Here is a 15,078-nt window from a genome sequence, read left to right as displayed (position 1 = left end):
TACTTTTAAAATGAAATGAAAAAGACATCTAAATTATAGCATACGTGTCTACCCCTACATTTAAAACAATATATTCCGATGATAAGGCAGAAAAATTAACCTACCCTTCCCTAACACAAACTTCCCTTTAATGTCTGTGGCCATCTGTAAATCCCGTCCTCTGTTATCAAACTCCACTCATTTGCTTTTCGAAGTTGAGTTCAAGATCCTCCCATCTCCTCGCCTGCCCCGTCACCCACATCTCTGCATTACTGTAGGCTCACCACTTGTGCCCTTCATCTGACATTGAATCCTAGGCTCCCTTACAACATTTCTGATGTCACTGCCATTTCATTTAACTTTTTATATGCATTGCCTTTTTTTTTTTTTTTTTTTTAAAGACTAGTCAAGTGCAGTAGTGAGAAGGGAGAAAGAGTGGAACAAGGAGTTCAGCTGTAACTGACTGAGGTAACTCACTCACTCTGTGGACCAGCCTGCATTGCCTTTCTAGCCACTGGTAAGTATGTTAAGGAGAGGGACAAAGTCACTTGAAGTTTTTGGCCTTGGTCTCCTCATCTGTAAAATGAGGGGAACCAGCCTCCAAATGTTGTTAATCCAACACCTATAACTCTTTTTGCCAAGACTGAAGATCCCTAGTAATAGTTCAGATTTGCTTTCACTCAGTGTTCCCTGACTCAGAGATCTCAAACCCTAAGGGAGATGCAGAGTGTCCTTCAGTCTTGACGCCTGGGAGCTGTGGATGCCTCGTCTTGCCACATAAAATAACAGCATGCTAGTGGCCAAAAGGCATGAAGTGTTCAAACTCATTCAAAGCGTTCAAACTTTTTACTTATATGATGCTTTAAAATGAGGCAAAAGGGAATTGTTCTGTCGTCAATCGACTGTGTCTGAGTTCTTAGGATTTAAATTCGATCTACATTCCACCTAAATCTTGAAGCTGGAATGAATGTGTTTTCCTCTATATTTACCACTCAAGTTTTTCTTTCCTACATGCTGACTGTTTGTGTCATGGTCATGAGATTGTAGCACTGAAGGGGTTTTGGTTTTTGCCTTTGTTCTCTGTGTGAGTTACACAGTTGCTTTCGTGCTGAAGGAGTGAGCTCCTGTCTCATCAATTTCAGAACTTGAGTGATGGATTCGTCGTGGCTGCTGATGGTAACAGGGGGCACTGGCCAGCTTGTTGCTCACACAGCATGGGAGGTGAGCCGGCACAGGGCCAGTGGAGAGGTGGTGCTGTCTGATGAGCTTAGGGAAACCGGGTAAACACTGATGTGCTCTCACAGACGCAAACTGAGTCACATTCCTAACAGGAAACTGCAAATAAATAGGTGTGCAAAACATAACAAGGATCCTATTCATCAGATATTTGGAATAACTTTATTTTATATTTTATTTTTTTAGAGACAGGGTCTCGCTTTGTTGCCCAGGCTGGAGTGCCGTGGTGTGATTATGGCTTACTGCAGTCTTGACTGCCTAGGTTCAAGCCACCTCAGCCTCTTGAGTAGCTGGGAGTACAGGTATGCACCATCACACTCAGCACATTTTTTCATTTTTTTTTTGTAGAGCTGGGGTTTTACCTTGTTGCCTGGGCTGGTCTTGAACTCCTGGTCTCCCATCTCCACCTCTCCCATCTCATCCTCCCATCTCAGCCTCTCAAAGTGCTGGGATGACAGGCCTGAGCCAATGTGCCTGGACCTGACATGAGACTCTTAAGCAGGCCATTTTCTAACAAATTTCATGCATTCTACAATTAAACAAGAGAGTAATTATGTGACAGATCTAGACAACTTTTTCATACAGATATTTATTTTCCCAAGTTCAACCAGGGCTAGAGCGGTTTGTAGAAATGTGGAGGTCTAACCAATGCTTCAGTTCACATGGTCTCTTGCTGTACAGCATCAGCCAACTGAGTTCTAAGTGTCAAAGTGCCCACAAAAATTGCAGTGGAAGTGAAGCAGATCTTTGGTGTCTAACAGATTTTTACTGTGTATTCACTTCCCGTCATCTTTTTGCACTATTTTCTGTCTCAAAGCAATCTGTTCTACATCCCACCCCATCCAAATTCCCAACATATGTTGGGGTTTAGGCAATAATATTTGAGGTAATCGTAGAGTATGTACAAATGTGTTTGAATGAGGGGCTGTTTAACCTCATTTAGAGCTATTTGAAGATTCAGAAATGTACTTCTCAAGCCCTGGTCTTTCTTTAAAAGGCCAGACTTGGTATATCGGCTGCCTATTCAGCACACGTGCAAGCTGTCCAACAGCACCCTCAGCTGACCGTGCTCCCCGCCACCTATCCTCTCCTCTGATGGAGTTTCGTTTTCCTATAAAGAGCATCACCATTTTGCTTGTCCACCCCCAAAACACTGACATCATATTGACTCATAACTCCTACTATCCTCACGTTGGAGCAGATCCTACTGATACGAACAGAAGCCACAGAAATTCTAGGCAGAAAAGGGTGAGTCCCCAGGGAAAACCCACCCTCAAGCTGAAAAGCCTGAAACCACGGCCCAAAGCGAGAACTTGTATCCCTCTTTTCCCGCTCAAATGTTGCCTTTCCTAAACTATCCATAGCCCTGCCTCACCCCATCCTGTGCCTGTAAAAACCCCAGACTTAGCTGGTAGATGGGACTACAGAAGAATGTCAGAGAGAAGCTTGACTTCGGAGGGACAGCTTGACGGCATAACTCTGGAGAAGAATCCAGCCAGAGACAGCGGGATTCAAGAGGAATATTACCTACCTGCCCCGTCCCCTTTTCAGCTCCCCTTCCTGCTGAGAGTCACTTTCATCGGCAATGAAATCCCCCACACTTACCATCCTTCAATTTGTTCATGTAACCTCGTTTTTCCTGGATGCCAGACAAGAGCTCAGGAGCCACCAGTGCAAATACGAAAGGCTGTCACCTGGCCTTTGCCCTCGCTGGCAGCCTCACGCGAAAAGGCAGAGGGCCCACTAAGCTGTTAGCACTTAAGCCATTCGTGGACAGCAGAGTTAAAACAGCTGTAAGAGCTAGAACAGCACTGTACACGCCCGCTGGGGCTTTGGGAGTCGCAGGCACCGCCACCTGGACGCTCCCACGGGGCCTGCATAGCGTTCGCTCCTGCCAGTGCCAGAGCGGCTACCTGGTGCCCACCCTGCTTGCTGGTGCACTCCCTCCTGTGAGGAGTTGAGAGGGGCAGGCTGCGTAAACGAGGCACCCCTGCCGCAGGTCCCATGAAGGGGTCAGGGAACTATCCTGTATCACTACTGTCTCTTTGAAATCTCTCCAGGACCCGAACACTTCTCATCACCTTCCGTTTTACCACCTAACACCTTAGTCTAATTTTCCAGTAACCTTACAGTTGTTCTCCCTTCCTCCCCTGACATCACCTGCGTTCCACTGTTCCCAAAGTATCCAGAGTGATGCTCGAACATCTGAGAGACGTCAGGCATTCTCCCCTTCAAAGCCCTCCAGCCACCTCCCGTCTCCCCTCCTTTGTCGGCGGGCAGCATCCTCTGTGTCCTGGGCCCTCACTGCATCTCTAGCTCGTGGCTACCACTCTTCCTCTTTGTCCTCCAGGCTCGCTGGCCACCTCACTGAGCCTTGGACACTCCAAGCCCACACTGTCCTCTTGCTGGAGCCCCAGGTCTCTCCTAGAGTTCTTCAGATTTATGCTCCAACACCACCGTATCAGAGACCTTTCCTAACTGCCCCATATAAAATGCAGTCCTCCATATGTTCTTTGTCTTTTAAAAGTTTTTCTGCAGAACACTTCTTATCACCTCTCATCTTACATGTTTGCTTTTCATCTCTTTCCCACCATGAAGATTAGCTCAGAGGAGCAGAGACTTACATCGGGGGAATGTGATTCAGAGGCAGGAAACTTAATCATGGGGTGGAACCTCTAAGGACATTCAGTCCACGTACTGGCATCAAGTAGCTGTACACGGGGTAGTTGGGGAAGGGATGAGTATTACAAATTGCTGAAAACAATATATATTTTTTTCCTTTCGCAAACGCAAAGAGGTCATCAGCTTCATCACTTAGGCAACTACAGAAACATTGCTGCTGAGGAAGAGGGTGCAAGAGGAAGTCAGAATGCAACTCGGTGCTTTATAATTTGGTCAACAGAAACTGTAATCATTACTGTCATTTAACCATTACTATCATTTAGTTTCCCACTGTCATGATATTGCAGCCCGGTACACATTAATATTGCCATATGTTCATAGTGCACACCATTATTTGCCTTTGCTGTTTTGTGTGAAACTAGACAAACATCACAATGTGACTTTGGACTCTGATCATTAGCATTGATTTCAAACAGTGCTGAGGCAATTCCGTGAAATTTGGAATCACCACCACTACACATGGTCTTAAATTTCAATTCTAGAAATGGGATGGAACAGCCACCCACCTGTCCTTAAGTATAATGAAAAAATTACTTTCCTGGTGATAACATAACCTTCATTATTTAAGTGGATATATGGTTGATTTTCTATCTTACATTTAATTTCCTTGGGTTTTGTTAAAATTATGAATGATGAGGCATTGCTTTATCAAAATAATACATTTGCATTTTAACAGATTTTCTTCCACTTTTCTAAAGGAGTATCTTGAATAATGGGGGGAGTCAGCAGGCTGGAGTGCAGGATATTTTGCAGCAGTGTCTTGCTTTGAGCTTCAGGTCACACCATTGCTCCTTCGGCCAGCCTCTGATCCTATCCTTGGACTATACCAGGTTTATATATTGAGTTTCTTGAATACACTTAGGTGGCATCAAGTAGAATAATGGCAGATGTAATGTTTATATAACTTTACTTAAATTTACTTTAGCCTTTTTTTTTTTTCACCTCATCAACACACAAAACCTGTAACCTAAAATTTGTGCAGAAATGTGTTTCACAACAGCAACTAAGTATATGGATGTATTAATCTGTTCTCACACTGCTAATAAAGACATACCTGAGACTGGGTGATTTATAAAGGAAAGAAGTTTAATGGACTTACAGCTCCACATGGCTGGGGAGGCCTCATAATCATGGCAGAAGGCAAAGGAGGAGCAAAGGCATGTCTTCCATGGCGGCAGACAAGAGAGCATGTGCAGGGGAACTCCCCTTTATAAAACCATCAGATCTAGTAGATGTATTCACTACCATGAGAACAGTTTGAGGGAACCCATCCCCATGATTTGATTATCTCCACCTGGCCCCACCCTTGACACATGGGGATTATTACAATTGAAGGTGAGATTTGGGTGGGGACACAGCCAAACCACATCAACAGACTTGCTACCTAAACCTCTCACATCACATAAAAGTTTAACTTATCTTCAGAATAGATGAGACTATAAAGAAATAAGGAATTGTGTTTTGGGTTATAAGTTAGAGGCTTGTAAATCATTAAAAAAAAAAACTACTATGGCATTTTTCATGGCAGATTTTCTTAAAATATCAACATTTTCTCATAAATGTCCATGAATTTGTTCGCAAAGAATAAATTTACTTAATCATCAACTTTTGTCTGCTTTTGGATAGCATTACTAAACAAGTTGTCTAAACTGAAAGAGTGATGTTAAGAGTAAAAGTAGAAGTCATCAGTATTTATGCTGACATAACAGGCATAAAATGGGATTATGCCGGGCAATAAGGCAAAAAAGAGATGATGTAACAAAATTCCTTCTATTTTGATATTAATTTAGTCTCCAGCAATTTATAGCTTTTCTTTCCAAGAAACACCTCTCCTGTACCCCAACGAGATAGTAAAGTTGAGAAAAGGCCTATAAAAAGGTCAAAGGAACAGACACGAAATAAAAAATAAAATAAATATTTAGCTTAAAAATAATAAAAAATAATTTAGCCTAGAATAATTAAGACTAAGGAAAAATGCAACTGAAAATTTAAAATCAGAAAAAAACTGGTAAAGTTAACTCTATTTTTCCCTACACCCTAACTTACCATGATTAAAACACACTCCGTTGTATTTCAAAATTGTTTTTGATAGAAATAGATTAAAAAGTATTTTATGAAGTGAGCAGAACATTTCTGGAGCTCAACAACTTGAAATACAACAGATCAAAAATGTAGACAGAATCTAAATCCTTTAGAAGTATGCAGGAATGACAGCTCCATCCATGTTTTCCTCCCTCGACTACAAACGGCTTAAAGACAGAGGTCATAAATAAAAAGTGAAAACTATTAAATGCTCAATAGAAAAATAATAAATCTTAAGTGCTTAATAAATGTTGCTAGAACAGGTAACAGAACATTCTGAAAGGAAGTCTATTATTAACAGTCATGCCCACTGTGCCATGTCCTACAATGTGACCTCTGGAGAGAGATTAGAAGATCTTTTTCTACAGCAAGCCACACAGTCAGAGACCTAAGAGAAAGTAGTCCTCTTCTTCTTCTAACAAATAGAAATAGACAGTTCCTGTATCATCAGAGGATTTCATAGAAAAAGTATTTCATAACAAAGGTTTGTGATCCTGACTATGGGCTACTTTTAGGAACTGCGGCATCACCTGCTGCTTGGCTTCCAGACAGAGATGGGCGTGCTCTCCTATAACACCTGCTGCTGGGGCAGGCTGGTGAGGTAAGCAAGAGTGTAGACGCTGGGGCCAAGCCAGCTTTGTGAAAAGCCCATTCTACCATATCCAGATGGATCACTTCAGAAAGTGACTTGTCCTCTCTCTGAACCTGCCCACATTTCCTCCTCTAGAAACAGGGATAACAACGGTGCCAACCTCCCGGGGTGGTTGAAGGACCCAGTGGATGAGTATACACGAAGCACTTAGAAGTGGGTCTGGCATGTACTGCCAAAAATGTGACTCTTGCTGCTATTAAACAGGGAATGTTTCCTTGGCACTGACAGGTGTGACTAGCGGTTGAAACATTTCAGATATATGTCCCCTTCTTGCCTTGGTCATTTGTTCAAATGAATTCACGAATCAGGTTTTCTCTTGTATAAATGAGTTTTTTTTTTTTTTTTAAGGCATGTACTAAATCTTGGTTTGAAGGATGAATTCTTCTGCACTCACATTTGCTTCTTTACTTCACAGATGGTGGAGTAAAATCTGTGTTGATTGCACCTTCAGCTGGTGCTTTAGGCTCCAGGAGCAGCAGCTCCCTGGATTGAGTGGGAGCCAGTTCTGACTGACTGGTCCCACCAGCACACCAGACTGCGGGGGCGGGTCAGAGGCCCATGGGGAGGAAACATCAGTGGAGGGAGGACGCTGTGAGCAGTCCACCCCTGCATGACAGATGTCCCTTTATAGAAAAGAGGTGGGAAACAGACTCTGGCAAAGGGAAACAGCAGAGTAGCAAGATGATTTTGATTACTAGTGACATTTAATTGCAATTAGATTTTTAACCACAACAAAAAAGATGATAAAGCTTTTCCATGTCTTTTCCATAAAACTGTGTGAGCTTAGGACACGTTAGTGCTCATTCTTCTTGCAACATTACCCACCACAGTTTCACTGTATTGGAAGTATACTAAGAAGAGCTCGTGGCTAGCATGGGAGCGCCGCTGCCTTCAAACCTAGAAGTGAAATGCACCCACACCCAGCCACATCAGTGATTCCCTGGGAGTGACCTTCAGGGAGTTGCTAGGAGATGGCGGCTCTGTGTTTCCCTTGATTATAGGACATAACCCTGCCACTGTCAAAATGCCAAAAGAAAAGGGCAGTGATGGCTGGACGTAATTTTTTCCTGTTACTTCCTGTGAGATATCATTTTGCACAAACGGAGGAGGCTAAGGGAGCCACGGGTATCTCCGTAGCAGAAAGATGGCAACTGTTATCTGAGGAAGGCCAGTATCCTACAATAGCGATCCTGTGTGCAACATGTATTATTTGCTTCATCAAACTGAATCGTATGTTTTAGTAATTTCTTGAAACGCTAGGTAGTTTTACACATAGGCATGGGGGGTGGCTTCTGGTTTAAAAGCAGGGCTTACACATATAGGTAGAAGCCACATGTGCTCAAAGGAGATAAAGTGCCACAAACTGAGGAGTGCAGTCAGCTGGGTGCCCCGGATTGAGGTAAAGTAGAAAAAGACTAATCCTTCTGAGCCCAAGACATTTCACTATGCCACACTATCTCCTGTATATGCAATTATTAGATAGAGAATTATTTTTCCGTGACAGCCAATATCACGTAGGGCTTAAAAGTCACAAACTGGGTTTACAACACAACTTACTGCTTATTAGTCACACGACCTGAGGTGAGTTACTTTCTCTCTGTGTGTCTTGGTTTCTACAACTATAAAACCGAAATATGTAACAGTAAGTACTTGATAGGATCACCATGAGAACGGAATGAAATCATATATGTATGGCTGGGCACAGTGGTTCATGCCAGCAACCCCAGCACTTTGGGAGGCGGATCACCTGCGGTCAGGAGTTTGAGACCATCCTGGCCAACATGGTGAAACCCCATCTCTACTACAAATACAAAAATTAGCTGGGTGTGGTGGCGGGCACCTATAATCCCAGCTACTTGGGAGGCTGAGGCAGGAGAATTGCTTGAGCCTGGGAGACAGACACTGCAGGAAGTCAAGATCATGCCATTGCACTTCAGCCTGGGCGTCACGGTGTAACTCCGTCTCAAAGAAAAAAAAAAGAAGAAGAAAATATGTAATATACTAGAAAAATAGCTGGCACAGGACAAATGATTACAGGAATATCAGCTATCATTTTCATTATTTTGAGCAGCATAAACATTCTTTCGTTGTGCTCTGAATGCAGCTGAACAGTACTCAAGAGTTTCAGGATCAGTTGTATAAAATTACAAAGAGTGAGAAGGTCACCCATCTTGAGAAAAGACAAGTTTGTATAAACAGGCCAAACTACCAAAAGCAGGAGAAGTTCAAGGAAGCCAAGAGAAGCTGAGAAATTTTTCTTACATCTCATGTCTTGTTGGTTGCTGATCACCGCCTCATTCTCCATGACAGGTGCACAATTGGTGTACAGGTTACCTAGGGCTGGATACTGATGGGGCATATGCTGTGCATAAGGACACCTATGTTTACTCCACTTAGAAGTCTGAGGTTGTCCTGAATGTCAAGCAACAAAAAAAAAATGCACCTGTCTGGGAGAGCTGGGGGCATTCCAGATTCTGGTCATTAACTGGGTGAGTGTCTTTAGGTATCATTCTACCTTTGGACTTCTGCTTCCTCATTTGCAAAGTGAGACAGTCAGACACTCAGGTAATCTCCACCTTTAAAAAATACTGTTCTGATCTAGCTTTATAAGAGCAGTTGTGCGCTCTAATTTTCTTTGCAGGTTAGCTCTATGCAGACCTGTCATGTGGAAACCCAGAGTTATACATGAGAGACAGGTAAATGATTTACTTTTGCCCTGCAAATGAGTCACACTCTCTACGAACGGATTGTCAAATTCCATTAAATAACAAGCTTGCCCAGTAATTCTAAAATACCAGCCGGTTTTCAAAAAAATCGGTGTACCTGTTCTCTACTGTATAAAGAAAGGTGTGTGATAGCATCGTTAAATTGCATGTTTTAGAAACTACTCTGGCAAATAATTTTCTTAGAGAGAGGTTACCGAGAAAAGAGAAAAGAAAAATTTAGTTTTTCTGGTTTGGAGAAGCAGCAAGTAAAAGTCACAGCTCTGGAACCAAAGCAAGAAAGCTCCTTGAAGAATGAGGTAATCAGACTGGCCCGTAGGGACTCTCAAACCAGCGTGAACTGTACACTGCAATTAATTATTAAATGTGATCAAGCTAGGTCAGGCTATACTAACAGAATTCAGGCACGTTTTTCTCTCCAGCATTTGGTTATCAGTTTTGTGACATATAGAGTAACAGTTATAAGGATCAGTTTCTGCAACTCCATCCCTCAACCTACTTTTTTATCGTAAATAGACTGAATGAGGAGAAAAGGCAAAGAGAAAAAGTGTTATGCTTCAAGAACATTTGTCTTGATATTTTAGTGACAAGCGTAATCAAATTAATTCTATTTGGCTCTGACTAGCTTAGCATGAGATGTTAGATTTTGGCTGCAAATGAGTAGCACTTGACAAGGTGAGAAATCTTCCTTCAGTTGTTGAAATCATCCAAGATGTGTTTCTAATCTACATTTTGAAAACAAAAGCCCTAGTATAATGCAATAGGAATTCTTCTTGCCTATATAACTGGATTCTGCTCTAGGTTCTTGTGGGATGGTTATTACACATGGCAGAGAAAGCTACATGTCCTCTTGCACCCAATCCCTCTTCTTACTTTATAAATGAAGTTTCGGCCGAACACATGGCTTTAGCCAGGCTAAGATTACATTTTTCAGTTTCCCTTGTTTTATCACCAAATTTTGACCAGTGGGTGTGAGAGGAAATGCTGTGTGCATCCTCCAAGAGGCTGTGGCCTTAAGGCAAGAGGCATCCTCTTTGCTTTTCCCCCTTCCCGCTGGCTGGAATGCAGAACTGACGTCAGGAGCTGGGGCAGTCCTCTTGACCACCATGGGAAGCCATGTGTTTAGCGCTGAGAACTCTATATTCCTTCTAACTGTCTTGGGTTGAGTGACATGTTGGCTATTGAACATATTTCTGGTGGCACTATAACCCAGAAGATCACACCCATGCAAATGCTTTCTCTTCGTTAGGTCCAGGTCACTTCACCTGCACCTCTTTCAAGACTGTATTTCCTTTCTGCGTCTCTCCTTCCCTCCCTCCTCCTCTCCCTTTCTTCCTTCTTTCTGTGTATCTGAGATTGGCCTGGGCCCCTGGTACCCAGCTGCTCTGCCTTGTGACTCTACCTTATGTGAAAACTGTGCCAGGTGCCAGAAAACAGTTTGCAAATTATGTTTTGGTTTTGAGACCTTGAGGATGCATTGACTGAATTTTGTGACAGGTATTTACATGATCATCTCAGAGAATGAATTGCAGTTTTTTCACAGTGGAGGTACCGATAATTCATCCCTTGAAATGAGGCAGTGTGGGATGAGTAACCTTGAACCAGGAACTTAAAAGCTTAGATTCCAGCTACAGCTCCGACACATAACCACGTGACCGTAGGCACATCACTTTGTCTTCCTGGGCCTTGATCTTCTCACCTTTGCAGTGGGAATGATACTAAAGTTCCTCATCCACCAGCCTCATGGGATTGCTCAAAGGACGGTGTGAGACAATCTACCACAAAATACAACTCTGAGCTACTTCCTAACTCCTCCTTTCCCACCTATTCTTTTTTTTTTTTTTTGGACAGAGTCTCACTCTGTCGCCCTGGCTGTGATCTGGCTCACTGCAAACTCTGCCTCTCGGGTTCAAGTGATTCTTCTGCCTCAGCCTCCTGAGTAGTTGGGATTACAGGTGCCCGCCAGCAAGCCCAGATAATTTTTGTATTTTTAGTAGAAATGGGGTTTCGCCATGTTGGCCCGGCTGGTCTCGAACTCCTGACCTCAGGTGATCCGCCTGTCTCGGACTCCCACAGTGTTGGGATTCCAGGCGTGAGCCACCCGGTCCCCACCTACTCTTTAACTATGACAGGTGTGAATGTTTGGTCTCTTTGTAGACAAGACCAGCACGGTGACTGGATCTTTGCCCTACTTTCCTAAGCAAATGACAGAACCGGTAGCAGGGAGCCCTTTGAAGCTTCTGCAAGCAAACTTCCTGGAGCAGCGCAGGAAAGTCAGAACCCCTCCTTTTGGTCACATTCAGTTGGAATTTTGGAAACCAAGCGTCATGGAGAAATCACTTTTTTGGTATAGCCGGAAGATGAACCCTTGGGCACAGTTTCAAAGAAGTCAAATATTTGACTGTAAAGTGGAAGAAGAAAATGCCCAGATCTTTCTGCATAGTAAAGTGGTTTATGTTTTGCATGCATTGGAAAGAAGGGAAACAAGCTGTCTCAGAAGTCAAAATCAATGACATGAGGAGTGGCGCTGCTCCAGAGAGCTGAGGCCTTTCTCTTAGGAATTATAGACTTTCGTTCCGTATAATTAGGCCCTGTGTTGCTCAACTTCCAAATAATTTAGAGAGAATTATCATGTGAGGGTGCATATATATATATTTTTTCCAAAACAACCTTCTCAGTGTGTAGCAAAATGTTGTCAGGGAAGAAAAAAAATGGGAAGTTCTTTCGATTTCAGCCAAAACAATCACTTAAGCTCCAAGTCACCATATAAACACCATTAATACCTGTTAAAAGGTCGTGAATTCTGTAAGAGATGTTTGGAACAAACAGTACTTCAGAACTACCCACAAAAATAAATAAAAAAGAGATCAAATTATGTCACTGGGTCCAGACAGGATGATGAAATAGCTATGATCATGTATAAGCTTTATCTACCTTTCCAGAGAACAGTTTCAGGGACGTATGTGTCACTTTCCAAATTTTGTTTAAAAAATATGAAAAACATCTGTGAAATTCTGGTAAGATCACAAGAGTTTCTAATTCTTTGGATCTCAAAATGATTCTTCAGTTCTAATTAGCTATGATAAATTATGTTAATTCTAAATTATTATCGTTTGTGTGGGTATTTAATTTAAAAAGTGGCATTATTTGGAAAACAGTCTCTGCAATTTATTCCAATGTAGTTTAACACAAAGCAGCTACATTGCCTTTTTGGATATTTTTAGAAGTGTGAAAACTGTGAATAGAACTTCAGGCTTTGTAGAATGGTACTCTACAATGAATCTGTGTCTGGCATCTGATTTGGGGATAAAAAATTATTGGGAATAGATTAGTTATTCTGAGACAGAATTTTGAGAAATTTGTTGAAAGAGTCTTGTTTGAAGAGTCCATAAGGAACCTCCTCCTTCATACCTATACTCTGGCTAAGAATGTTGACTCTTTTTCCCCTTTATTAAAGGCGGAATCACTGATAAGATTGTTGATATTAAGTGCCTACTAACCAGAAGCATGAGCTTTTAACACTTTTAATGCCACCCAAAAGCCTACCCAAAGTGCCCAGGAAAATAACCACTTTTCTAAGATTCAGTATAATTTTATTTTGTTTTGTAGCTAAAATGAGCCAGAGCTGAATTCATGTCATCACAGTGGAAAGAAGGCAAACATCTGAGAAATTAATAAATCCCACAGCCACTAAAAGCATATTGTATTTTGGGCACAACTCTGGCCATAGAGGCAAGCACCTGAAATAACACAGATGCCTTCTCGCTGGCAGTGCGGTGGCAACTGCGCTGAAAACACAGAGTCAAGGACTGTTTCACTCTATCTCCCTTAAGAACTTGGAAGACAATTTTATGTCTTTGAAGAATGAGCACCGATTTAGTTTGCATCATGGATCATATAGAACAGGGTATGTTTTAATGTGCCAAAACCTAAGCAATGTATTTAACAGAGCAATCTATTTCCATGAGGGCCATGAGAAAATAATTCGGAGCCTCTAAGAGAAGTTGGAAGGAGAAAAGAGAGCCCATACAAGTGCACTCGAATGGCCAGAAAGAGCAGAGATGCTGACTGCTCCAAGCAGTAGTCTGAGGCTTATTCTATGCATTTCCTTAGAATAATTTCCAGTATTTGTTCAGGCATTACAGAATTAGGGGGCTTGAGGTAGGGAGTATGTCTTATCCATGCTTGGAAATATAACAGCTTTGGAAGTTTTGTAATGTTTCTTTTTAAAGCAGGCATCTTTCTAGTTCCATTATCTCTGTAGAGTCGAGGACAAAAAGTAATTCATAGACACAGGGCAGCACGTTGACCTTTCTTCAGTGAACATCAAGGTCCTGGGCTCATAAGGGAATTAGGAAGAGGAACCTCAGTATATGAATCCATGGGCTCCAGCCACGTGGCAGCTACATATTTACAATCACTTTGCTTACTTCAAACTTTTCTTGGTGCGCCATGTACATTAAGAACAGATAACCAAGAAGCAACCCTTCTCGGTGTTTTTGGCATCTACTGATTAGCACCTGACGTTCCGAGTTATTTCCTCCTCTACTCAGCAAGCCGATTTCTGTACTGTTGAACAGCAGGAAGTGGTTTCAAAGGTCTAATAAATTAGCCTTTCATTGTTTCAACTTCCAAGTGAAGTTAACAATAAAAGAAGCTTAGTATGAAAAAGATCCAGGGTTTCTTAACCTACCTCTTGTTTCTTATTTTCTTTCAGTATTGGCCTTTTTTTTTTTTTTTTTTTTTTTGAAGATGTTTGGGTGTTTGAGGAGGGAAAACACCATAAATTTAGATCTTAAGCTGTGCTGGGACAACTTTTGCATGTTTTTATTGAATACTTGGGATATTCCAGTGCCCAGAGAATTAAAAAAAAAGACAAAAGGATGAGCAGCTAGTTAATAGTCTTCATAGCCACCAGTTATCCTTCAATCTCGTATTTTCTAGAGTGCTGTGATATTTGCAGAATTAACCCACAAAACAGTATCCTATGGGCCAGCCGGTGATCAGATTGAGTTTGCCTTTGAGAACTCTGGTGGGTGTTTTAACCTAACTTTCCTACCTTTCTTCACTGTCATTTACATTGTTGCCTGAGGGTTCTTCCTAATACCTAGCCAAACTATGGGGGGGCTCTGCTGTCTGAGAGGTCAACTTCTAACAATTTAGTGTGACCTCAGGCCACTCCATGACCTGACTCCATTCTCCTTTTTCACTCCTGTCTTTGGCCACATCTCTCAATTTGCCAGCCTATCTGCTCTCCCTGGAATCCACCATGGATGCTCATGCTGTTTCCCGAATCTGGATGTAGAATTTCCCTGTCCTTTTTATTTACAAAATTCTACCCTCTTTCACGATTTTCCTTTTCCTGAGTTAATTACTCTTTATTTCTGTGTTCTCAAAACACTTTCCTTGAGCAATGCTAAATACTTGTTTCCTTCACGTCTTTCTGTTTCTCTCACCACAGCATCTGTGAGATTAAGGATAGTATCTTTTCCACCATTTATCTCTCACAGCTCCTAGTTCAGCATCTTGCATATCTTGCATGCTCAGTGTACTTAAAAACAAAAGAATCATACATAAGACCGTGTTGCCAGTTGATAATTTAATGAAGAGCCCTATTTCTTTTATCAATTATGGTAAATCTTTGACTAGTTCCAAAAATGATTTAGGCAGATCCGTTTTTGAGCATTTCTCCTGTTAATATTTACATTGAACTTCAGCCTTTTT

General features: G+C 41.9%; 2 protein-coding genes across 19 annotated transcripts in view; both read right to left on the bottom strand.

Moving 5' to 3' along the window:
* The window catches only part of SORBS2 (sorbin and SH3 domain containing 2), a 227,551-nt gene that overhangs the window by 122,729 nt on the left and 89,744 nt on the right, over positions 1-15,078 (bottom strand). The gene's annotated exons all lie outside the window — the stretch shown is intronic.
* Positions 1-15,078, bottom strand: part of PDLIM3 (PDZ and LIM domain 3) — a 214,851-nt gene that overhangs the window by 199,195 nt on the left and 578 nt on the right. The gene's annotated exons all lie outside the window — the stretch shown is intronic.

This window comes from Macaca thibetana, chromosome 5, assembly GCF_024542745.1.
Source record: "Macaca thibetana thibetana isolate TM-01 chromosome 5, ASM2454274v1, whole genome shotgun sequence".
NCBI classification, from domain to species: domain Eukaryota; kingdom Metazoa; phylum Chordata; class Mammalia; order Primates; family Cercopithecidae; genus Macaca; species Macaca thibetana.
This window is presented reverse-complemented; position numbering and strand designations above follow the sequence as displayed.